This window comes from Balaenoptera physalus (assembly GCF_965194825.1).
Source record: "Balaenoptera physalus genome assembly, chromosome: X".
In the NCBI taxonomy this organism is placed as follows: Eukaryota; Metazoa; Chordata; class Mammalia; order Artiodactyla; family Balaenopteridae; genus Balaenoptera; species Balaenoptera physalus.
In genome coordinates this window covers 142,844,559-142,870,237 of record NC_138903.1, presented here as the reverse complement: position 1 = coordinate 142,870,237, position 25,679 = coordinate 142,844,559, and positions in this window count along the sequence as shown.

Below are 25,679 nucleotides of genomic sequence, written 5' to 3'. Positions count from 1 at the left end.
GGGTACGGCGTAGGGTATGGGTTAGGGTTAGGGTTAGGGTTAGTGTTAGGGTTAGGGCTCGGTTTAGGGTATTGTTTAGGATTAGGGTACGTGTTAGGGTTAGGGTAGGGGTTAGGGTTAGGGTACGCGTTAGTGTTAGGGTAGTTATTAAACCTATCCCACTCTCTAGATACCCCTTAGCACGTAAAGGAATATTATTTGGAGGTCCAGCCATGGAGAAGAGTTTAGACACTAGGATAAGATAAGGAACACACCCATTATAAAGAAATCACATTAGGATTCTCTTTTTAAGCTGTTCCTTAAAACACTAGTGCTTATGAAATCTATTGGAGGAAGAAGCATTCAAGGGTAGCCTAGGGTTAGGGTTAGGCTTAGGGTTAGGCTTAGGGTACGGCTTAGGGTACTGGTTTGGGGAGGGTTTCGGGAACGGCGTAGGGTTTGGGTTAGGGTTAGGGTTAGGGTTAGTGTTAGGGTTATGCCTCGGTTTAGGGTACGGGTTAGTATTCGGGTAATGTTAGGGTTAGGGTAGGGGTAGGGTTAGGGTACGCGTTAGGATTAGGGTAGCTATTAAACCTATCCCACTCTCTAGATACACCTTAGCACGTAAAGGAATATTATTTGGGGGTCCAGCCATGGAGAAGAGTTTAGACACTAGGATAAGATAAGGAACACACCTATTATAAAGATATCACATTAGGATTCTCTTTTTAAGCTGTTCCTTAAAACACTAGTGCTTAGGAAATCTATTGGAGGCAGAAGCAGTCAAGGGTAGCCTAGTGTTAGGGTTATGCTTAGGGTACGGCTTAGGGTAAGGCTTAGGGTACGGGTTCGGGGAGGGCTTCTGGTACGGCGTAGGGTATGGGTTAGGGTTAGGGTTAGGGTTAGTGTTAGGGTTAGGGCTCGGTTTAGGGTATTGGTTAGGATTAGGGTACGTGTTAGGGTTAGGGTAGCGGTTAGGGTTAGGGTACGCTTTAGTGTTAGGGTAGTTATTAAACCTATCCCACTCTCTAGATACCCCTTAGCACGTAAAGGAATATTATTTGGAGGTCCAGCCATGGAGAAGAGTTTAGACACTGGGATAAGATAAGGAACACACCCATTATAAAGAAATCACATTAGGATTCTCTTTTTAAGCTGTTCCTTAAAACACTAGTGCTTAGGAAATCTATTGGAGGCAGAAGCATTCAAGGGTAGCCTAGGGTTAGGGTTAGGCTTAGGGTTAGGCTTAGGGTACGGCTTAGGGTACGGGTTCGGGGAAGGGTTCGGGAACGGCGTAGGGTATGGGTTAGGGTCAGGGTTAGGGTTAGTGTTAGGGTTAGGGCTCGGTTTAGGGTACGGGTTAGGATTAGGGTACATGTTAGGGTTAGGGTAGGGGTTAGGGTTAGGGTACGCGTTAGGGTTAGGGTAGTTATTAAACCTTTCCCACTCTCTAGATACACCTTAGCACGTAAAGGAATATTATTTGGGGGTCCAGCCATGGAGAAGTGTTTAGACACTAGGATAACATAAGGAACACACCCATTATAAAGAAATCACATTAGGATTCTCTTTTTAAGCTGTTCCTTAAAACACTAGTGCTTAGGAAATCTATTGGAGGCAGAAGCAGTCAAGGGTAGCCTAGTGTTAGGGTTATGCTTAGGGTACGGCTTAGGGTAAGGCTTAGGGTACGGGTTCGGGGAGGGCTTCTGGTACGGCGTAGGGTATGGGTTAGGGTTAGGGTTAGTGTTAGGGTTAGGGCTCGGTTTAGGGTATTGGTTAGGATTAGGGTATGTGTTAGGGTTAGGGTAGGGTTTAGGGTTAGGGTACGCGTTAGTGTTAGGGTAGTTATTAAACATAACCCACTCTCTAGATACCCCTTAGCACGTAAAGGAATATTATTTGGAGATCCAGCCATGGAGAAGAGTTTAGACACTAGGATAAGATAAGGAACACACCCATTATAAAGAAATCACATTAGGATTCTCTTTTTAAGCTGTTCCTTAAAACACTAGTGCTTAGGAAATCTATTGGAGGCAGAAGCAGTCAAGGGTAGCCTAGGGTTAGGGTTAGGCTTGGTGTTAGGCTTAGGGTACGGCTTAGGGTACGGGTTCGGGGAGGGGTTCGGGTACGGCGTAGTGTATGGGTTAGGGTTAGGGTTAGGGTTAGTGTTAGGGTTAGGGCTCCGTTTAGGGTACGTGTTAGGAGTAGGGTACATGTTAGGGTTAGGGTACGCGTTAGGGTTAGGGTAGTTATTAAACCTATCCCACTCTCTAGATACACCTTAGCACGTAAAGGAATATTATTTGGGGGTCCAGCCATGGAGAAGAGTTTAGACACTAGGATAAGATAAGGAACACACCCATTATAAAGAAATCACAATAGGATTCTCTTTTTAAGCTATTCCTTAAAACACTAGTGCTTAGGAAATCTATTGGAGGCAGAAGCAGTCAAGGGTAGCCTAGGGTTAGGGTTAGGCTTAGGGTACGGCTTAGGGTACGGCTTAGGGTACGGGTTCGGGTAGGGCTTCGTGTAAGGCGTAGGGTATGGGTTAGGGTTAGGGTTAGGGTTAGTGTTAGGGTTAGGGCTCGGTTTAGGGTATTGGTTAGGATTAGGGTACGTGTTAGGGTTAGGGTAGGGGTAAGGGTTAGGGTACGCGTTAGTGTTAGGGTAGTTATTAAGCCTATCCCACTCTCTAGATACCCCTTAGCACGTAAAGGAATATTATTTGGAGGTCCAGCCATGGAGAAGAGTTTAGACACTAGGATAAGATAAGGAAGACACCCATTATAAGGAAATCACATTAGGATTCTCTTTTTAAGCTGTTCCTTAAAACACTAGTGCTTAGGAAATCTATTGGAGGCAGAAGCAGTCAAGGGTAGCCTAGGGTTAGGGTTAGGCTTAGGGTACGGCTTAGGGTACGGGTTCGGGGAGGGCTTCGGGTACGGTGTAGGGTATGGGTTAGGGTTAGGGTTAGGGTTAGTGTTAGGGTTAGGGCTCGGTTTAGGGTATTGGTTAGGATTAGGGTACGTGTTAGGGTTAGGGTAGGGGTTAGGGTTATGGTACGCGTTAGTGTTAGGGTAGTTATTAAACCTATCCCAGTCTGTAGATACCCCTTAGCACGTAAAGGAATATTATTTGGAGGTCCAGCCATGGAGAAGAGTTTAGACACTAGGATAAGATAAGGAACACACCCATTATAAAGAAATCACATTAGGATTCTCTTTTTAAATTGTTCCTTAAAACACTAGTGCTTAGGAAATCTATTGGAGGCAGAAGCAGTCAAGGGTAGCCGAGGGTTAGGGTTAGGGTTGGTGTTAGGCTTAGGGTACGGCTTAGGGTACGGGTTCGGTGAGGGGTTCGGGTACGGCGTAGGGTATGGGTTAGGGTTAGGGTTAGGGTTAGTGTTAGGGTTAGGGCTCCGTTTAGGATACGTGTTAGGAGTAGTGTACATGTTAGGGTTAGGGTAGGGGTTAGGGTTAGGGTACGCGTTAGTGTTAGGGTAGTTATTAAACCTATCCCACTCTCTAGATACCCCTTAGCACGTAAAGGAATATTATTTGGAGGTCCAGCCATGGAGAAGAGTTTAGACACTAGGATAAGATAAGGAACACACCCATTATAAAGAAATCACATTAGGATTCTCTTTTTAAGCTGTTCCTTAAAACACTAGTGCTTAGGAAATCTATTGGAGGCAGAAGCAGTCAAGGGTAACCAAGGGTTAGGGTTAGGCTTGGGGTTAGGCTTAGGGTACGGCTTAGGGTACGGGTTCGGGGAGGGGTTCGGGTACGGCGTAGGGTATGGGTTAGGGTTAGGGTTAGGGTTAGTGTTAGGGTTAGGGCTCGGTTTAGGGTATTGGTTTGGATTAGGGTACGTGTTAGGGTTAGGGTAGGGGTTAGGGTTAGGGTACGCGTTAGTGTTAGGGTAGTGATTAAACCTATCCCACTCTCTAGATACCCCTTAGCACGTAAAGGAATATTATTTGGAGGTCCAGCCATGGAGAAGAGTTTAGACACTAGGATAAGTTAAGGAACACACCCATTATAAAGAAATCACATTAGGATTCTCTTTTTAAGCTGTTCCTTAAAACACTAGTGCTTAGGAAATCTATTGGAGGCAGAAGCAGTCAAGGGTAGCCTAGGGTTAGGGTTAGGCTTAGGGTACGGCTTAGGGTACGGCTTAGGGTACGGGTTCGGGGAGGGCTTCGGGTACGGCGTAGGGTATGGGTTAGGGTTAGGGTTAGGGTTAGTGTTAGGGTTAGGGCTCGGTTTAGGCTATTGGGTAGGATTAGGGTACATATTAGGGTTAGGGTAGGGGTTAGGTTTAGGGTACGCGTTAGTGTTAGGGTAGTTATTAAACATAACCCACTCTCTAGATACCCCTTAGCACGTAAAGGAATATTATTTGGAGATCCAGCCATGGAGAAGAGTTTAGACACTAGGATAAGATAAGGAACACACCCATTATAAAGAAATCACATTAGGATTCTCTTTTTAAGCTGTTCCTTAAAACACTAGTGCTTAGGAAATCTATTGGAGGCAGAAGCAGTCAAGGGTAGCCTAGGGTTAGGGTTAGGCTTGGTGTTAGGCTTAGGGTACGGCTTAGGGTACGGGTTCGGGGAGGGGTTCGGGTACGGCGTAGGGTATGGGTTAGGGTTAGGGTTAGGGTTAGTGTTAGGGTTAGGGCTCCGTTTAGGGTACGTGTTAGGAGTAGGGTACATGTTAAGGTTAGGGTAGGGGTTAGGGTTAGGGTACGCGTTAGTGTTAGGGTAGTTATTAAACCTATCCCACTCTCTAGATACCCCTTAGCACGTAAAGGAATATTATTTGGGGGTCCATCCATGGAGAAGAGTTTAGACACTAGGATAAGATAAGGAACACACCCATTATAAAGAAATCACATTAGGATTCTCTTTTTAAATTGTTCCTTAAAACACTAGTGCTTAGGAAATCTATTGGAGGCAGAAGCAGTCAAGGGTAGCCTAGGGTTAGGGTTAGGCTTTGGGTACGGCTTAGGGTACGGCTTAGGGTATGGGTTCGGGGAGGGCTTCGGGTACGGCGTAGGGTATGGGTTAGGGTTAGAGTTAGGGTTAGGGTTAGGCCTCGGTTTAGGGTACGGGTTAGGAGTAGGGTACATGTTAGGGTAAGGGTAGGGGTTAGGGTTAGGGTACGCGTTAGGGTTAGGGTAGTTATTAAACCTATCCCACTCTCTAGATACCCCTTAGCACGTAAAGGAATATTATTTGGAGTTCCAGCCATGGAGAAGAGTTTAGACACTAGGATAAGATAAGGAACACACCCATTATAAAGAAATCACTTTAGGATTCTCTTTTTAAGCTGTTCCTTAAAACACTAGTGCTTAGGAAATCTATTGGAGGCAGAAGCAGTCAAGGGTAGCCTAGGGTTAGGGTTAGGCTTAGGGTACGGCTTAGGGTACGGCTTAGGGTACGGGTTCGGGGAGGGCTTCGGGTACGGCGTAGGATATGGGTTAGGGTTAGGGTTAGGGTTAGTGTTAGGGTTAGGGCTCGGTTAAGGGTATTGGTTAGGATTAGGGTACGTGTTAGGGTTAGGGTAGGGGTTAGGATTAGGGTACGTGTTAGGGTTAGGGTAGGGGATAGGGTTAGGGTACGCGTTAGTGTTAGGGTAGTTATTAAACCTATCCCACTCTCTAGATACCCCTTAGCACGTAAAGGAATATTATTTGGAGGTCCAGCCATGGAGAAGAGTTTAGACACTAGGATAAGATAAGGAACAAACCCATTATAAAGAAATCACATTAGGATTCTCTTTTTAAGCTGTTCCTTAAAACACTAGTGCTTAGGAAATCTATTGGAGGCAGAAGCACTCAAGGGTAGCCTAGGGTTAGGGTACGGCTTAGGGTACAGCTTAGGGTACGGGTTCGGGGAGGGCTTCGGGTACGGCGTAGGGTATGGGTTAGGGTTAGGGTTAGGGTTAGTGTTAGGGTTAGGGCTCGGTTTAGGGTATTGTTTAGGATTAGGGTACGTGTTAGGGTTAGGGTAGGGGTTAGGGTTAGAGTACGCGTTAGTGTTAGGGTAGTTATTAAACCTATCCCACTCTCTAGATACCCCTTAGCACGTAAAGGAATATTATTTGGAGGTCCAGCCATGGAGAAGAGTTTAGACACTAGGATAAGATAAGGACACACCCATTATAAAGAAATCACATTAGGATTCTCTTTTTAAGCTGTTCCTTAAAACACTAGTGCTTAGGAAATCTATTGGAGGCAGAAGCAGTCAAGGGTAGCCTAGGGTTAGTGTTAGGCTTGGTGTTAGGCTTAGGGTACGGCTTAGGGTACGGGTTCGGGGAGGGGTTCGGGTACGGCGTAGGGTATGGGTTAGGGTTAGGGTTAGGGTTAGTGTTAGGGTTAGGGCTCGGTTTAGGGTACGTGTTAGGAGTAGGGTACATATTAGGGTTAGGGCAGGGGTTAGGGTTAGGGTACGCGTTAGTGTTAGGGTAGTTATTAAACCTATCCCACTCTCTAGATACCCCTTAGCACGTAAAGGAATATTATTTGGGGGTCCATCCATGGAGAATAGTTTAGACACTAGGATAAGATAAGGAACACACCCATTATAAAGAAATCACATTAGGATTCTCTTTTTAAGCTGTTCCTTAAAACACTAGTGCTTAGGAAATCTATTGGAGGCAGAAGCAGTCAAGGGTAGCCTAGGGTTAGGGTTAGGCTTAGGGTACGGCTTAGGGTACGGCTTAGGGTACGGGTTCGGGGAGGGTTTCGGGTATGGCGTAGGATATGGGTTAGGGTTAGGGATAGGGTTAGTGTTAGGGTTAGGGCTCGGTTTAGGGTATTGGTTAGGATTAGGGTACGTGTTAGGGTTAGGGTAGGGGTTAGGGTTAGGGTACGCGTTAGTGTTAGGGTTGTTATTAAACCTATCCCAGTCTCTAGATACCCCTTAGCACGTAAAGGAATATTATTTGGAGGTCCAGCCATGGAGAAGAGTTTAGACACTAGGATAAGATAAGGAACACACCCATTATAAAGAAATCACATTAGGATTCTCTTTTTAAGCTGTTCCTTAAAACACTAGTGCTTAGGAAATCTATTGGAGGCAGAAGCAGTCAAGGGTAGCCTAGGGTTAGTGTTAGGCTTGGTGTTAGGCTTAGGGTACGGCTTAGGGTACGGGTTCGGGGAGGGGTTCGGGTACGGCGTAGGGTATGGGTTAGGGTTAGGGTTAGGGGTAGTGTTAGGGTTAGGGCTCCGTTTAGGGTACGTGTTAGGAGTAGGGTACATATTAGGGTTAGGGCAGGGGTTAGGGTTAGGTTACGCGTTAGTGTTAGGGTAGTTATTAAACCTATCCCACTCTCTAGATACCCCTTAGCACGTAAAGGAATATTATTTGGGGGTCCATCCATGGAGAATAGTTTAGACACTAGGATAAGATAAGGAACACACCCATTATAAAGAAATCACATTAGGATTCTCTTTTTAAGCTGTTCCTTAAAACACTAGTGCTTAGGAAATCTATTGGAGGCAGAAGCAGTCAAGGGTAGCCTAGGGTTAGGGTTAGGCTTAGGGTACGGCTTAGGGTACGGCTTAGGGTACGGGTTCGGGGAGGGTTTCGGGTACGGCGTAGGATATGGGTTAGGGTTAGGGATAGGGTTAGTGTTAGGGTTAGGGCTCGGTTTAGGGTATTGGTTAGGATTAGGGTACGTGTTAGGGTTAGGGTAGGGGTTAGGGTTAGGGTACGCGTTAGTGTTAGGGTAGTTATTAAACCTATCCCACTCTCTAGATACCCCTTAGCACGTAAAGGAATATTATTTGGAGGTCCAGCCATGGAGAAGAGTTTAGACACTAGGATAAGATAAGGAACACACCCATTATAAAGAAATCACATTAGGATTCTCTTTTTAAGCTGTTCCTTAAAACACTAGTGCTTAGGAAATCTATTGGAGGCAGAAGCAGTCAAGGGTAGCCTAGGGTTAGGGTACGGCTTAGGGTACGGCTTAGGGTACGGGTTCGGGGAGGGCTTCGGGTACGGCGTAGGGTATGGGTTAGGGTTAGGGTTAGGGTTAGTGTTAGGGTTAGGGCTCGGTTTAGGGTATTGGTTAGGATTAGGGTACGTGTTAGGGTTAGGGTAGGGGTTAGGGTTAGGGTACGCGTTAGTGTTAGGGTAGTTATTAAACCTATCCCACTCTCTAGATACCCCTTAGCACGTAAAGGAATATTATTTGGAGGTCCAGCCATGGAGAAGAGTTTAGACACTAGGATATGATAAGGAACACACCCATTATAAGGAAATCACATTAGGATTCTCTTTTTAAGCTGTTCCTTAAAACACTAGTGCTTAGGAAATCTATTGGAGGCAGAAGCATTCAAGAGTTGCCTAGGTTTAGGGTTAGGCTTAGTGTACGGCATAGGGTACGGCTTAGGGTACGGGTTCGGGGAAGGGTTCGGGAACGGCGTAGGGTATGGGTTAGGGTTAGGGTTAGGGTTAGTGTTAGGGTTAGGGCTCGGTTTAGGGTACGGGTTAGGATTAGGGTACATGTTAGGGTTAGTGTAGGGGTTAGGGTTAGGGTACGCGTTAGGGTTAGGGTAGTTATGAAACCTATCCCACTCTCTAGATACCCCTTAGCACGTAAAGGAATATTATTTGGAGTTCCAGCCATGGAGAAGAGTTTAGACACTAGGATAAGATAAGGAACACACCCATTATAAAGAAATCACATTAGGATTCTCTTTTTAAGCTGTTCCTTAAAACACTAGTGCTTAGGAAATCTATTGGAGGCAGAAGCAGTCAAGGGTAGCCTAGGGTTAGGGTTAGGCTTAGGGTACGGCTTAGGGTACGGCTCAGGGTACGGGTTCGGGGAGGGCTTCGGGTATGGCGTAGGGTATGGGTTAGGGTTAGGGTTAGGGTTAGTGTTAGGGATAGGGCTCGGTTTAGGGTATTGGTTAGGATTAGGGTACATATTAGGGTTAGGGTAGGGTTAGAAATAGGGTACGCGTTAGTGTTAGGGTAGTTATTAAACATAACCCACTCTCTAGATACCCCTTAGCACGTAAAGGAATATTATTTGGAGATCCAGCCATGGAGAAGAGTTTAGACACTAGGATAAGATAAGGAACACACCCATTATAAAGAAATCACATTAGGATTCTCTTTTTAAGCTGTTCCTTAAAACACTAGTGCTTAGGAAATCTATTGGAGGCAGAAGCAGTCAAGGGTAGCCTAGGTTTAGGGTTAGGCTTGGTGTTAGGCTTAGGGTACGGCTTAGGGTACGGGTTCGGGGAGGGGTTCGGGTACGGCGTAGTGTATGGGTTAGGGTTAGGGTTAGGGTTAGTGTTAGGGTTAGGGCTCCGTTTAGGGTACGTGTTAGGAGTAGGGTACATGTTAGGGTTAGGGTAGGGGTTAGGGTTAGGGTACGCGTTAGGGTTAGGGTAGTTATTAAACCTATCCCACTCTCTAGATACACCTTAGCATGTAAAGGAATATTATTTGGGGGTCCAGCCATGGAGAAGAGTTTAGACACTAGGATAAGATAAGGAAAACACCCATTATAAGGAAATCACATTAGGATTCTCTTTTTAAGCTGTTCCTTAAAACACTAGTGCTTAGGAAATCTATTGGAGGCAGAAGCAGTCAAGGGTAACCAAGGGTTAGGGTTAGGCTTGGGGTTAGGCTTAGGGTACGGCTTAGGGTACGCGTTCGGGGAGGGGTTCGGGTACGGCGTAGGGTATGGGTTAGGGTTAGGGTTAGAGTTAGTGTTAGGGTTAGGGCTCGGTTTAGGGTATTGGTTAGGATTAGGGTACGTGTTAGGGTTAGGGTAGGGGTTAGGGTTAGGGTACGCGTTAGTGTTAGGGTAGTTATTAAACCTATCCCAGTCTCTAGATACCCCTTAGCACGTAAAGGAATATTATTTGGAGGTCCATCCATGGAGAAGAGTTTAGACACTAGGATAAGATAAGGAACACACCCATTATAAAGAAATCACATTAGGATTCTCTTTTTAAGCTGTTCCTTAAAACACTAGTGCTTAGGAAATCTATTGGAGGCAGGAGCAGTCAAGGGTAGCCTAAGGTTAGGGTTAGGCTTAGGGTACGGCTTAGGGTACGGCTTAGGGTACGGGTTCAGGGAGGGCTTCGGGTACGGCGTAGGGTATGGGTTTGGGTTAGGGTTAGGGTTAGTGTTAGGGTTAGGGCTCGGTTTAGGGTATTGGTTAGGATTAGGGTACGTGTTAGGGTTAGGGTAGGGGTTAGGGTTATGGTACGCGTTAGTGTTAGGGTAGTTATTAAACCTATCCCAGTCTCTAGATACCCCTTAGCACGTAAAGGAATATTATTTGGAGGTCCAGCCATGGAGAAGAGTTTAGACACTAGGATAAGATAAGGAACACACCCATTATAAAGAAATCACATTAGGATTCTCTTTTTAAATTGTTCCTTAAAACACTAGTGCTTAGGAAATCTATTGGAGGCAGAAGCAGTCTAGGGTAGCCTAGGGTTAGGGTTAGGCTTAGGGTAAGGCTTAGGGTACGGCTTAGGGTACGGGTTCGGGGAGGGCTTCGGGTACGGCGTAGGGTATGGGTTAGGGTTAGGGTTAGGGTTAGTGTTAGGGTTAGGGCTCGGTTTAGGGTATTGGTTAGGATTAGGGTACGTGTTAGGGTTAGGGTAGGGGTTAGGGTTAGGGTACGCGTTAGTGTTAGGGTAGTTATTAAACCTATCCCACTCTCTAGATACCCCTTAGCACGTAAAGGAATATTATTTGGAGGTCCAGCCATGGAGAAGAGTTTAGACACTAGGATAAGATAAGGAACACACCCATTATAAAGAAATCACATTAGGATTCTCTTTTTAAGCTGTTCCTTAAAACACTAGTGCTTAGGAAATCTATTGGAGGCAGAAGCAGTCAAGGGTAACCAAGGGTTAGGGTTAGTCTTGGGGTTAGGCTTAGGGTACGGCTTAGGGTACGGGTTCGGGGAGGGGTTCGGGTACGGCGTAGGGCATGGGTTAGGGTTAGGGTTAGGGTTAGTGTTAGGGTTAGGGCTCGGTTTAGGGTATTGGTTAGGATTAGGGTACGTGTTAGGGTTAGGGTAGGGGTTAGTGTTAGGGTACGCGTTAGTGTTAGGGTAGTTATTAAACCTATCCCACTCTCTAGATACCCCTTAGCACGTAAAGGAATATTATTTGGAGGTCCAGCCATGGAGAAGAGTTTAGACACTAGGATAAGATAAGGAACACACCCATTATAAAGAAATCACATTAGGATTCTCTTTTTAAGCTGTTCCTTAAAACACTAGTGCTTAGGAAATCTATTGGAGGCAGAAGCATTCAAGAGTAGCCTAGGGTTAGGGTTAGGCTTAGTGTACGGCATAGGGTACGGCTTAGGGTACGGGTTCGGGGAAGGGTTCGGGAATGGCGTAGGGTATGGTTTAGGGTTAGGGTTAGGGTTAGTGTTAGGGTTAGGGCTCGGTTTAGGGTACGGGTTAGGATTAGGGTACATGTAAGGGTTAGGGTAGCGGTTAGGGTTAGGGTACGCGTTAGGGTTAGGGTAGTTATTAAACCTATCCGACTCTCTAGATACCCCTTAGCACGTAAAGGAATATTATTTGGAGTTCCAGCCATGGAGAAGAGTTTAGACACTAGGATAAGATAAGGAACACACCCATTATAAAGAAATCACAATAGGATTCTCTTTTTAAGCTGTTCCTTAAAACACTAGTGCTTAGGAAATCTATTGGAGGCAGAAGCAGTCAAGGGTAGCCTAGGGTTAGGGTTAGGCTTAGGGTACGGCTTAGGGTACGGCTTAGGGTACGGGTTCGGGGAGGGCTTCGGGTAAGGCGTAGGGTATGGGTTACGGTTAGGGTTAGTGTTAGGGTTAGGGCTCGGTTTAGGGTATTGGTTAGGATTAGGGTACGTGTTAGGGTTAGGGTAGGGGTAAGGGTTAGGGTACGCCTTAGTGTTAGGGTAGTTATTAAGCCTATCCCACTCTCTAGATACATCTTAGCACGTAAAGGAATATTATTTGGAGGTCCAGCCATGGAGAAGAGTTTAGACACTAGGATAAGATAAGGAACACACCCATTATAAGGAAATCACATTAGGATTCTCTTTTTAAGCTGTTCCTTAAAACACTAGTGCTTAGGAAATCTATTGGAGGCAGAAGCAGTCAAGGGTAACCAAGGGTTAGGGTTAGGCTTGGGGTTAGGCTTAGGGTACGGCTTAGGTTACGCGTTCGGGGAGGGGTTCGGGTACGGCGTAGGGTATGGGTTAGGGTTAGGGTTAGAGTTAGTGTTAGGGTTAGGGCTCGGTTTAGGGTATTGGTTAGGATTAGGGTACGTGTTAGGGTTAGGGTAGGGGTTAGGGTTAGGGTACGCGTTAGTGTTAGGGTAGTTATTAAACCTATCCCAGTCTCTAGATACCCCTTAGCACGTAAAGGAATATTATTTGGAGGTCCAGCCATGGAGAAGAGTTTAGACACTAGGATAAGATAAGGAACACACCCATTATAAAGAAATCACATTAGGATTCTCTTTTTAAGCTTTTCCTTAAAACACTAGTGCTTAGGAAATCTATTGGAGGCAGGAGCAGTCAAGGGTAGCCTAGGGTTAGGGTTAGGCTTAGGGTACGGCTTAGGGTACGGCTCAGGGTACGGGTTCGGGGAGGGCTTCTGGTACGGCGTAGGGTATGGGTTAGGGTTAGGGTTAGGGTTAGTGTTAGGGTTAGGGCTCGGTTTAGGGTATTGGTTAGGATTAGGGTACGTGTTAGGGTTAGGGTAGCGGTTAGGGTTAGGGTACGCTTTAGTGTTAGGGTAGTTATTAAACCTATCCCACTCTCTAGATACCCCTTAGCACGTAAAGGAATATTATTTGGAGGTCCAGCCATGGAGAAGAGTTTAGACACTAGGATAAGATAAGGAACACACCCATTATAAAGAAATCACATTAGGATTCTCTTTTTAAGCTGTTCCTTAAAACACTAGTGCTTAGGAAATCTATTGGAGGCAGAAGCATTCAAGGGTAGCCTAGGGTTAGGGTTAGGCTTAGGGTTAGGCTTAGGGTACGGGTTCGGGGAGGGGTTCGGGTACGGCGTAGTGTATGGGTTAGGGTTAGGGTTAGGGTTAGTGTTAGGGTTAGTGCTCCGTTTAGGGTACGTGTTAGGAGTAGGGTACATGTTAGGGTTAGGGTAGGGGTTAGGGTTAGGGTACGCGTTAGGGTTAGGGTAGTTATTAAACCTATCCCACTCTCTAGATACACCTTAGCATGTAAAGGAATATTATTTGGGGGTCCAGCCATGGAGAAGAGTTTAGACACTAGGATAAGATAAGGAAAACACCCATTATAAGGAAATCACATTAGGATTCTCTTTTTAAGCTGTTCCTTAAAACACTAGTGCTTAGGAAATCTATTGGAGGCAGAAGCAGTCAAGGGTAACCAAGGGTTAGGGTTAGGCTTGGGGTTAGGCTTAGGGTACGGCTTAGGGTACGCGTTCGGGGAGGGGTTCGGGTACGGCGTAGGGTATGGGTTAGGGTTAGGGTTAGAGTTAGTGTTAGGGTTAGGGCTCGGTTTAGGGTATTGGTTAGGATTAGGGTACGTGTTAGGGTTAGGGTAGGGGTTAGGGTTAGGGTACGCGTTAGTGTTAGGGTAGTTATTAAACCTATCCCAGTCTCTAGATACCCCTTAGCACGTAAAGGAATATTATTTGGAGGTCCATCCATGGAGAAGAGTTTAGACACTAGGATAAGATAAGGAACACACCCATTATAAAGAAATCACATTAGGATTCTCTTTTTAAGCTGTTCCTTAAAACACTAGTGCTTAGGAAATCTATTGGAGGCAGGAGCAGTCAAGGGTAGCCTAGGGTTAGGGTTAGGCTTAGGGTACGGCTTAGGGTACGGCTTAGGGTACGGGTTCAGGGAGGGCTTCGGGTACGGCGTAGGGTATGGGTTAGGGTTAGGGTTAGGGTTAGTGTTAGGGTTAGGGCTCGGTTTAGGGTATTGGTTAGGATTAGGGTACGTGTTAGGGTTAGGGTAGGGGTTAGGGTTATGGTACGCGTTAGTGTTAGGGTAGTTATTAAACCTATCCCAGTCTCTAGATACCCCTTAGCACGTAAAGGAATATTATTTGGAGGTCCAGCCATGGAGAAGAGTTTAGACACTAGGATAAGATAAGGAACACACCCATTATAAAGAAATCACATTAGGATTCTCTTTTTAAATTGTTCCTTAAAACACTAGTGCTTAGGAAATCTATTGGAGGCAGAAGCAGTCTAGGGTAGCCTAGGGTTAGGGTTAGGCTTAGGGTAAGGCTTAGGGTACGGCTTAGGGTACGGGTTCGGGGAGGGCTTCGGGTACGGCGTAGGGTATGGGTTAGGGTTAGGGTTAGGGTTAGTGTTAGGGTTAGGGCTCGGTTTAGGGTATTGGTTAGGATTAGGGTACGTGTTAGGGTTAGGGTAGGGGTTAGGGTTAGGGTACGCGTTAGTGTTAGGGTAGTTATTAAACCTATCCCACTCTCTAGATACCCCTTAGCACGTAAAGGAATATTATTTGGAGGTCCAGCCATGGAGAAGAGTTTAGACACTAGGATAAGATAAGGAACACACCCATTATAAAGAAATCACATTAGGATTCTCTTTTTAAGCTGTTCCTTAAAACACTAGTGCTTAGGAAATCTATTGGAGGCAGAAGCAGTCAAGGGTAACCAAGGGTTAGGGTTAGTCTTGGGGTTAGGCTTAGGGTACGGCTTAGGGTACGGGTTCGGGGAGGGGTTCGGGTACGGCATAGGGTATGGGTTAGGGTTAGGGTTAGGGTTAGTGTTAGGGTTAGGGCTCGGTTTAGGGTATTGGTTAGGATTAGGGTACGTGTTAGGGTTAGGGTAGGGGTTAGTGTTAGGGTACGCGTTAGTGTTAGGGTAGTTATTAAACCTATCCCACTCTCTAGATACCCCTTAGCACGTAAAGGAATATTATTTGGAGGTCCAGCCATGGAGAAGAGTTTAGACACTAGGATAAGATAAGGACACACCCATTATAAAGAAATCACATTAGGATTCTCTTTTTAAGCTGTTCCTTAAAACACTAGTGCTTAGGAAATCTATTGGAGGCAGAAGCATTCAAGAGTAGCCTAGGGTTAGGGTTAGGCTTAGTGTACGGCATAGGGTACGGCTTAGGGTACGGGTTCGGGGAAGGGTTCGGGAATGGCGTAGGGTATGGTTTAGGGTTAGGGTTAGGGTTAGTGTTAGGGTTAGGGCTCGGTTTAGGGTACGGGTTAGGATTAGGGTACATGTAAGGGTTAGGGTAAGGGTTAGGGTTAGGGTACGCGTTAGGGTTAGGGTAGTTATTAAACCTATCCGACTCTCTAGATACCCCTTAGCACGTAAAGGAATATTATTTGGAGTTCCAGCCATGGAGAAGAGTTTAGACACTAGGATAAGATAAGGAACACACCCATTATAAAGAAGTCACGTTAGGATTCTCTTTTTAAGCTGTTCCTTAAAACACTAGTGCTTAGGAAATCTATTGGAGGCAGAAGCATTCAAGAGTAGCCTAGGGTTAGGGTTAGGCTTAGTGTACGGCATAGGGTACGGCTTAGGGTACGGGTTCGGGGAAGGGTTCGGGAACGGCGTAGGGTATGGGTTAGGGTTAGGGTTAGGTTTAGTGTTAGGGTTAGGGCTCGGTTTAGGGTACGGGTTAGGATTCGGGTACATGTTAGGGTTAGTGTAGGGGTTAGGGTTAGGGTACGCGTTAGGGTTAGGGTAGTTATTAAACCTATCCCACTCTCTAGATACCCCTTAGCACGTAAAGGAATATTATTTGGAGGTCCAGCCATGGAGAAGAGTTTAGACAGTAGGATAAGATAAGGAACACACCCATTATAAAGAAATCACATTAGGATTCTCTTTTTAAGCTGTTCCTTAAAACACTAGTGCTTAGGAAATCTATTGGAGGCAGAAGCAGTCAAGGGTAGCCTAGGGTTAGGGTTAGGCTTGGTGTTAGGCTTAGGGTACGGCTTAGGGTACGGGTTCGGGGAGGGGTTCGGGTACGGCATAGGGTATGGGTTAGGGTTAGGGTTAGGGTTAGTGTTAGGGTTAGGGCTCCGTTTAGGGTACGTGTTAGGAGTAGGGTACATGTTAGGGTTAGGGTAGGGGTTAGGGTTAGGGTACGCTTTAGGGTTAGGGTAGTTATTAAACCTATCCCACTCTCTAGATACACCTTAGCACGTAAAGGAATATTATTTGGGGGTCCAGCCATGGAGAAGAGTTCAGACACTAGAATAAGATAAGGAACACACCCATTATAAAGAAATCACAATAGGATTCTCTTTTAAGCTGTTCCTTAAAACACTAGTGCTTAGGAAATCTATTGGAGGCAGAAGCAGTCAAGGGTAGCCTAGGGTTAGGGTTAGGCTTAGGGTACGGCTTAGGGTACGGCTTAGGGTACGGGTTCGGGGAGGGCTTCGGGTAAGGCGTAGGGTATGGGTTAGGGTTAGGGTTAGGGTTAGTGTTAGGGTTAGGGCTCGGTTTAGGGTACGGGTTAGGATTCGGGTACATGTTAGGTTTAGGGTAGGGGTAGGGTTAGGGTACGCATTAGGGTTAGGGTAGTTATTAAACCTATCCCACTCTCTAGATACACCTTAGCACGTAAAGGAATATTATTTGGGGGTCCAGCCATGGAGAAGAGTTTAGACACTAGGATAAGATAAGGAACACACCCATTATAAAGAAATCACATTAGGATTCTCTTTTTAAGCTGTTCCTTAAAACACTAGTGCTTAGGAAATCTATTGGAGGCAGAAGCAGTCAAGGGAAGCCTAGGGTTAGGGTTAGGCTTAGGGTACGGCTTAGGGTAAGGCTTAGGGTACGGGTTCGGGGAGGGCTTTTGGTACGGCGTAGGGTATTGGTTAGGGTTAGGGTTAGTGTTAGGGTTAGGGCTCGGTTTAGGGTATTGGTTAGGATTAGGGTACGTGTTAGGGTTAGGGTAGGGGTTAGCGTTAGGGTACGCGTTAGTGTTAGGGTAGTTATTAAACCTATCCCAGTCTCTAGATACCCCTTAGCACGTAAAAGAATATTATTTGGAGGTCCAGCCATGGAGAAGAGTTTAGACACTAGGATAAGATAAGGAACACACCCATTATAAAGAAATCACATTAGGATTCTCTTTTTAAGCTGTTCCTTAAAACACTAGTGCTTAGGAAATCTATTGGAGGCAGAAGCATTCAAGGGTAGCCTAGGGTTAGGGTGAGGCTTAGGGTTAGGTTTAGGGTACGGCTTAGGTTACGGGTTCGGGGAGGGGTTCGGGAACGGCGTAGGGTATGGGTTAGGGTTAGGGTTAGGGTTAGTGTTAGGGTTAGGGCTCGGTTTAGGGTACGGGTTAGGATTAGGGTACATGTTAGGGTTAGGGTAGGGGTTAGGGTTAGGGTACGCGTTAGTGTTAGGGTAGTTATTAAACCTATCCCAGTCTCTAGATACCCCTTAGCACGTAAAGGAATATTATTTGGAGGTCCAGCCATGGAGAAGAGTTTAGACACTAGGATAAGATAAGGAACACACCCATTATAAAGAAATCACATTAGGATTCTCTTTTTAAGCTGTTCCTTAAAACACTAGTGCTTAGGAAATCTATTGGAGGCAGAAGCAGTCAAGGGTAACCAAGGGTTAGGGTTAGGCTTGGGGTTAGGCTTAGGGTACGGCTTAGAGTACGGGTTCGGGGAGGGGTTCGGGTACGGCGTAGGGTATGGGTTAGGGTTAGGGTTAGGGTTAGTGTTAGGGTTAGGGCTCGGTTTAGGGTATTGGTTAGGATTAGGGTACGTGTTAGGGTTAGGGTAGGGGTTAGGGTTAGGGTACGCGTTAGTGTTAGGGTAGTTATTAAACCTATCCCACTCTCTAGATACCACTTAGCACGTAAAGGAATATTATTTGGAGGTCCAGCCATGGAGAAGAGTTTAGACACTAGGATAAGATAAGGACACACCCATTATAAAGAAATCACATTAGGATTCTCTTTTTAAGCTGTTCCTTAAAACTCTAGAGCTTAGGAAATCTATTGGAGGCAGAAGCAGTCAAGAGTAGCCTAGGGTTAGGGTTAGGCTTAGGGTACGGCTTAGGGTACGGCTTAGGGTACGGGTTCGGGGAAGGGTTCGGGAACGGCGTAGGGTATGGGATAGGGTTAGGTTTAGGGTTAGTTTTAGGGTTAGGGCTCGGTTTAGGGTACGGGTTAGGATTAGGGTACATGTTAGGGTTAGGGTAGGGGTTAGGGTTAGGGTACGCGTTAGGGTTAGGGTAGTTATTAAACCTATCCCACTCTCTAGATACACTTTAGCACGTAAAGGAATATTATTTGGGGGTCCAGCCATGGAGAAGAGTTTAGACACTAGGATAAGATAAGGAACACACCCATTATAAAGAAATCACATTAGGATTCTCTTTTTAAGCTATTCCTTAAAACACTAGTGCTTAGGAAATCTATTGGAGGCAGAAGCAGTCAAGGGTAGCCTAGTGTTAGGGTTATGCTTAGGGTACGGCTTAGGGTAAGGCTTAGGGTACGGGTTCGGGGAGGGCTTCTGGTACGGCGTAGGGTATGGGTTAGTGTTAGGGTTAGTGTTAGGGTTAGGGCTCGGTTTAGGGTATTGGTTAGGATTAGGGTATGTGTTAGGGTTAGGGTAGGGGTTAGGGTTAGGGTACGCGTTAGTGTTAGGGTAGTTATTAAACATAACCCACTCTCTAGATACCCCTTAGCACGTAAAGGAATATTATTTGGAGATCCAGCCATGGAGAAGAGTTTAGACACTAGGATAAGATAAGGAACACACCCATTATAAAGAAATCACATTAGGATTCTCTTTTTAAGCTGTTCCTTAAAACACTAGTGCTTAGGAAATCTATTGGAGGCAGAAGCAGTCAAGGGTAGCCGAGGGTTAGGTTTAGGCTTGGTGTTAGGCTTAGGGTACGGCTTAGGGTACGGGTTCGGGGAGGGGTTCGGGTACGGCGTAGGGTATGGGTTAGGGTTAGGGTTAGGGTTAGTTTTAGGGTTAGGGCTCCGTTTAGGGTACGTGTTAGGAGTAGGGTACATGTTAGGGTTAGGGTAGGGGTTAGGGTTAGGGTACGCGTTAGGGTTAGGGTACTTATTAAACCTATCCCACTCTCTAGATACACCTTAGCACGTAAAGGAATATTATTTGGGGGTCCAGCCATGGAGAAGAATTTAGACACTAGGATAAGATAAGGAACACACCCATTATAAAGAAATCACAATAGGATTCTCTTTTTAAGCTGTTCCTTAAAACACTAGTGCTTAGGAAATCTATTGGAGGCAGAAGCAGTCAAGGGTAGCCTAGTGTTAGGGTTAGGCTTAGGGTACGGCTTAGGGTACGGGTTCGGGGAGGGCTTCGGGTAAGGGGTAGGGTATGGGTTAGGGTTAGGGTTAGGGTTAGTGTTAGGGTTAGGGCTCGGTTTAGGGTATTGGTTAGGATTAGGGTATGTGTTAGGGTTAGGGTAGGGGTTAGGGTTATGGTACGCGTTAGTGTTAGGGTAGTTATTAAACCTATCCCAGTCTCTAGATACCCCTTAGCACGTAAATGAATATTATTTGGAGGTCCAGCCATGGAGAAGAGTTTAGACACTAGGATAAGATAAGGAACACACCCATTATAAAGAAATCACATTAGGATTCTCTTTTTAAATTGTTCCTTAAAACACTAGTGCTTAGGAAATCTATTGGAGGCAGAAGCAGTCAAGGGTAGCCTAGGGTTAGGGTTAGGCTTAGGGTAAGGCTTAGGGTACGGCTTAGGGTACGGGTTCGGGGAGGGCTTCGGGTACGGCGTAGGGTATGGGTTAGGGTTAGGGTTAGGGTTAGTGTTAGGGTTAGGGCTCGGTTTAGGGTATTGGTTAGGATTAGGGTACGTGTTAGGGGTAGGGTAGGGGTTAGGGTTAGGGTACGCTTTAGTGTTAGGGTAGTTATTAAACCTATCCCACTCTCTAGATACCCCTTAGCACGTAAAGGAATATTATTTGGAGGTCCAGCCATGGAGAAGAGTTTAGACACTAGGATAAGATAAGGAACACACCCATTATAAAGAAATCACATTAGGATTCTCTTTTTAAGCTGTTCCTTAAAACACTAGTGCTTAGGAATTCTATTGGAGGCAGAAGCAGTCAAGGGTAGCCTAGTGTTAGGGTTATGCTTAGGGTACGGCTTAGGGTAAGGCTTAGGGTACGGGTTCGGGGAGGGCTTCTGGTACGGCGTAGGGTATGGGTTAGGGTTAGGGTTAGTGTTAGGGTTAGGGCTCGGTTTAGGGTATTGGTTAGGATTACGGTATGTGTTAGGGTTAGGGTAGGGGTTAGGGTTAGGGTACGCGTTAGTGTTAGGGTAGTTATTAAACATAACCCACTCTCTAGATACCCCTTAGCACGTAAAGGAATATTATTTGGAGATCCAGCCATGGAGAAGAGTTTAGACACTAGGATAAGATAAGGAACACACCCATTATAAAGAAATCACATTAGGATTCTCTTTTTAAGCTGTTCCTTAAAACACTAGTGCTTAGGAAATCTATTGGAGGCAGAAGCAGTCAAGGGTAACCAAGGGTTAGGGTTAGGCTTGGGGTTAGGCTTAGGGTACGGCTTAGGGTACGGGTTCGGGGAGGGGTTCGGGTACGGCGTAGTGTATGGGTTAGGGTTAGGGTTAGGTTTAGTGTTAGGGTTAGGGCTCCGTTTAGGGTACGTGTTAGGAGTAGGGTACATGTTATGGTTAGGGTAGGGGTTAGGGTTAGGGTACGCGTTAGGGTTAGGGTAGTTATTAAACCTATCCCACTCTCTAGATACACCTTAGCACGTAAAGGAATATTATTTGGGGGTCCGGCCATGGAGAAGAGTTTAGACACTAGGATAAGATAAGGAACACACCCATTATAAAGAAATCACAATAGGATTCTCTTTTTAAGCTGTTCCTTAAAACACTAGTGCTTAGGAAATCTATTGGAGGCAGAAGCAGTCAAGGGTAGCCTAGGGTTAGGGTTAGGCTTAGGGTACGGCTTAGGGTACGGCTTAGGGTACGGGTTCGGGGAGGGCTTCGGGTAAGGCGTAGGGTATGGGTTAGGGTTAGGGTTAGGGTTAGTGTTAGGGTTAGGGCTCGGTTTAGGGTATTGGTTAGGATTAGGGTACGTGTTAGGGTTAGGGTAGGGGTAAGGGTTAGGGTACGCCTTAGTGTTAGGGTAGTTATTAAGCCTATCCCACTCTCTAGATACATCTTAGCACGTAAAGGAATATTATTTGGAGGTCCAGCCATGGAGAAGAGTTTAGACACTAGGATAAGATAAGGAACACACCCATTATAAGGAAATCACATTAGGATTCTCTTTTTAAGCTGTTCCTTAAAACACTAGTGCTTAGGAAATCTATTGGAGGCAGAAGCAGTCAAGGGTAACCAAGGGTTAGGGTTAGGCTTGGGGTTAGGCTTAGGGTACGGCTTAGGTTACGCGTTCGGGGAGGGTTTCGGGTACGGCGTAGGGTATGGGTTAGGGTTAGGGTTAGAGTTAGGGTTACGGCTCGGTTTAGGGTATTGGTTAGGATTAGGGTACGTGTTAGGGTTAGGGTAGGGGTTAGGGTTAGGGTACGCGTTAGTGTTAGGGTAGTTATTAAACCTATCCCAGTCTCTAGATACCCCTTAGCACGTAAAGGAATATTATTTGGAGGTCCAGCCATGGAGAAGAGTTTAGACACTAGGATAAGATAAGGAACACACCCATTATAAAGAAATCACATTAGGATTCTCTTTTTAAGCTGTTCCTTAAAACACTAGTGCTTAGGAAATCTATTGGAGGCAGGAGCAGTCAAGGGTAGCCTAGGGTTAGGGTTAGGCTTAGGGTACGGCTTAGGGTACGGCTTAGGGTACGGGTTCGGGGAGGGCTTCTGGTACGGCGTAGGGTATGGGTTAGGGTTAGGGTTAGGGTTAGTGTTAGGGTTAGGGCTCGGTTTAGGGTATTGGTTAGGATTAGGGTACGTGTTAGGGTTAGGGTAGCGGTTAGGGTTAGGGTACGCTTTAGTGTTAGGGTAGTTATTAAACCTATCCCACTCTCTAGATACCCCTTAGCACGTAAAGGAATATTATTTGGAGGTCCAGCCATGGAGAAGAGTTTAGACACTAGGATAAGATAAGGAACACACCCATTATAAAGAAATCACATTAGGATTCTCTTTTTAAGCTGTTCCTTAAAACACTAGTGCTTAGGAAATCTATTGGAGGCAGAAGCATTCAAGGGTAGCCTAGGGTTAGGGTTAGGCTTAGGGTTAGGCTTAGGGTACGGGTTCGGGGAGGGGTTCGGGTACGGCGTAGTGTATGGTTTAGGGTTAGGGTTAGGGTTAGTGTTAGGGTTAGGGCTCCGTTTAGGGTACGTGTTAGGAGTAGGGTACATGTTAGGGTTAGGGTAGGGGTTAGGGTTAGGGTACGCGTTAGGGTTAGGGTAGTTATTAAACCTATCCCACTCTCTAGATACACCTTAGCACGTAAAGGAATATTATTTGGGGGTCCAGCCATGGAGAAGAGTTTAGACACTAGGATAAGATAAGGAAAACACCCATTATAAGGAAATCACATTAGGATTCTCTTTTTAAGCTGTTCCTTAAAACACTAGTGCTTAGGAAATCTATTGGAGGCAGAAGCAGTCAAGGGTAACCAAGGGTTAGGGTTAGGCTTGGGGTTAGGCTTAGGGTACGGCTTAGGGTACGCGTTCGGGGAGGGGTTCGGGTACGGCGTAGGGTATGGGTTAGGGTTAGGGTTAGAGTTAGTGTTAGGGTTAGGGCTCGGTTTAGGGTATTGGTTAGGATTAGGGTACGTGTTAGGGTTAGGGTAAGGGTTAGGGTTAGGGTACGCGTTAGTGTTAGGGTAGTTATTAAACCTATCCCACTCTCTAGATACCCCTTAGCACGTAAAGGAATATTATTTGGAGGTCCATCCATGGAGAAGAGTTTAGACACTAGGATAAGATAAGGAACACACCCATTATAAAGAAATCACATTAGGATTCTCTTTTTAAGCTGTTCCTTAAAACACTAGTGCTTAGGAAATCTATTGGAGGCAGGAGCAGTCAAGGGTAGCCTAGGGTTAGGGTTAGGCTTAGGGTACGGCTTAGGGTACGGCTTAGGGTACGGGTTCGGGGAGGGCTTCGGGTACGGCGTAGGGTATGGGTTAGGGTTAGGGTTAGGGTTAGTGTTAGGGTTAGGGCTCGGTTTAGGGTATTGGTTAGGATTAGGGTACGTGTTAGGGTTAGGGTAGGGGTTAGTGTTAGGGTACGCGTTAGTGTTAGGGTAGTTATTAAACCTATCCCACTCTCTAGATACCCCTTAGCACGTAAAGGAATATTATTTGGAGGTCCAGCCATGGAGAAGAGTTTAGACACTAGGATAAGATAAGGAACACACCCATTATAAAGAAATCACATTAGGATTCTCTTTTTAAGCTGTTCCTTAAAACACTAGTGCTTAGGAAATCTATTGGAGGCAGAAGCATTCAAGAGTAGCCTAGGGTTAGGGTTAGGCTTAGGGTACGGCATAGGGTACGGCTTAGGGTACGGGTTCGGGGAAGGGTTCGGGAATGGCGTAGGGTATGGTTTAGGGTTAGGGTTAGGGTTAGTGTTAGGGTTAGGGCTCGGTTTAGGGTACGGGTTAGGATTAGGGTACATGTAAGGGTTAGGGTAGCGGTTAGGGTTAGGGTACGCGTTAGGGTTAGGGTAGTTATTAAACCTATCCGACTCTCTAGATACCCCTTAGCACGTAAAGGAATATTATTTGGAGTTCCAGCCATGGAGAAGAGTTTAGACACTAGGATAAGATAAGGAACACACCCATTATAAAGAAATCACATTAGGATTCTCTTTTTAAGCTGTTCCTTAAAACACTAGTGCTTAGGAAATCTATTGGAGGCAGAAGCAGTCAAGGGTAGCCTAGGGTTAGGGTTAGGCTTAGGGTACGGCTTAGGGTACGGCTTAGGGTACGGGTTCGGGGAGGGCTTCGGGTACGGCATAGGGTATGGGTTAGGGTTAGGGTTAGGGTTAGTGTTAGGGTTAGGGCTCGGTTTAGGGTATTGGTTAGGATTAGGGTACGTGTTAGTGTTAGGGTAGGGGTTAGGGTTATGGTACGCGTTAGTGTTAGGGTAGTTATTAAACCTATCCCAGTCTCTAGATACCCCTTAGCACGTAAAGGAATATTATTTGGAGGTCCAGCCATGGAGAAGAGTTTAGACACTAGGATAAGATAAGGAACACACCCATTATAAAGAAATCACATTAGGATTCTCTTTTTAAATTGTTCCTTAAAACACTAGTGCTTAGGAAATCTATTGGAGGCAGAAGCAGTCAAGGGTAGCCTAGGGTTAGGGTTAGGCTTAGGGTACGGCTTAGGGTACGGCTTAGGGTACGGGTTCGGGGAGGGCTTCGGGTACGGCGTAGGGTATGGGTTAGGGTTAGGGTTAGGGTTAGTGTTAGGGTTAGGGCTCGGTTTAGGGTATTTGTTAGAATTAGGGTATGTGTTAGGGTTAGGGTAGGGGTTAGGGTTAGGGTACGCGTTAGTGTTAGGGTAGTTATTAAACCTATCCCACTCTCTAGATACCCCTTAGCACGTAAAGGAATATTATTTGGAGGTCCAGCCATGGAGAAGAGTTTAGACACTAGGATAAGATAAGGACACACCCATATAAAGAAATCACATTAGGATTCTCTTTTTAAGCTGTTCCTTAAAACACTAGTGCTTAGGAAATCTATTGGAGGCAGAATCATTCAAGAGTAGCCTAGGGTTAGGGTTAGGCTTAGGGTACGGCTTAGGGTACGGCTTAGGGTACGGGTTCGGGGAAGGGTTCGGGAACGGCGTAGAGTATGGGTTAGGGTTAGGGTTAGGGTTAGTGTTAGGGTTAGGGCTCGGTTTAGGTTACGGATTAGGATTAGGGTACGTGTTAGGGTTAGGGTAGGGGTTAGGGTTAGGGTACGCTTTAGTGTTAGGGTAGTTATTAAACCTATCCCACTCTCTAGATACCCCTTAGCACGTAAAGGAATATTATTTGGAGGTCCAGCCATGGAGAAGAGTTTAGACACTAGGATAAGATAAGGAACACACCCATTATAAAGAAATCACATTAGGATTCTCTTTTTAAGCTGTTCCTTAAAACACTAGTGCTTAGGAAATCTATTGGAGGCAGAAGCAGTCAAGGGTAGCCGAGGGTTAGGTTTAGGCTTGGTGTTAGGCTTAGGGTATGGCTTAGGGTACGGGTTCGGGGAGGGGTTCGGGTACGGCGTAGGGTATGGGTTAGGGTTAGGGTTAGGGTTAGTTTTAGGGTTAGGGCTCCGTTTAGGGTACGTGTTAGGAGTAGGGTACATGTTAGGGTTAGGGTAGGGGTTAGGGTTAGGGTACGCGTTAGGGTTAGGGTACTTATTAAACCTATCCCACTCTCTAGATACACCTTAGCACGTAAAGGAATATTATTTGGGGGTCCAGCCATGGAGAAGAGTTTAGACACTAGGATAAGATAAGGAACACACCCATTATAAAGAAATCACAATAGGATTCTCTTTTTAAGCTGTTCCTTAAAACACTAGTGCTTAGGAAATCTATTGGAGGCAGAAGCAGTCAAGGGTAGCCTAGGGTTAGGGTTAGGCTTAGGGTACGGCTTAGGGTACGGGTTCGGGGAGGGCTTCGGGTAAGGGGTAGGGTATGGGTTAGGGTTAGGGTTAGGGTTAGTGTTAGGGTTAG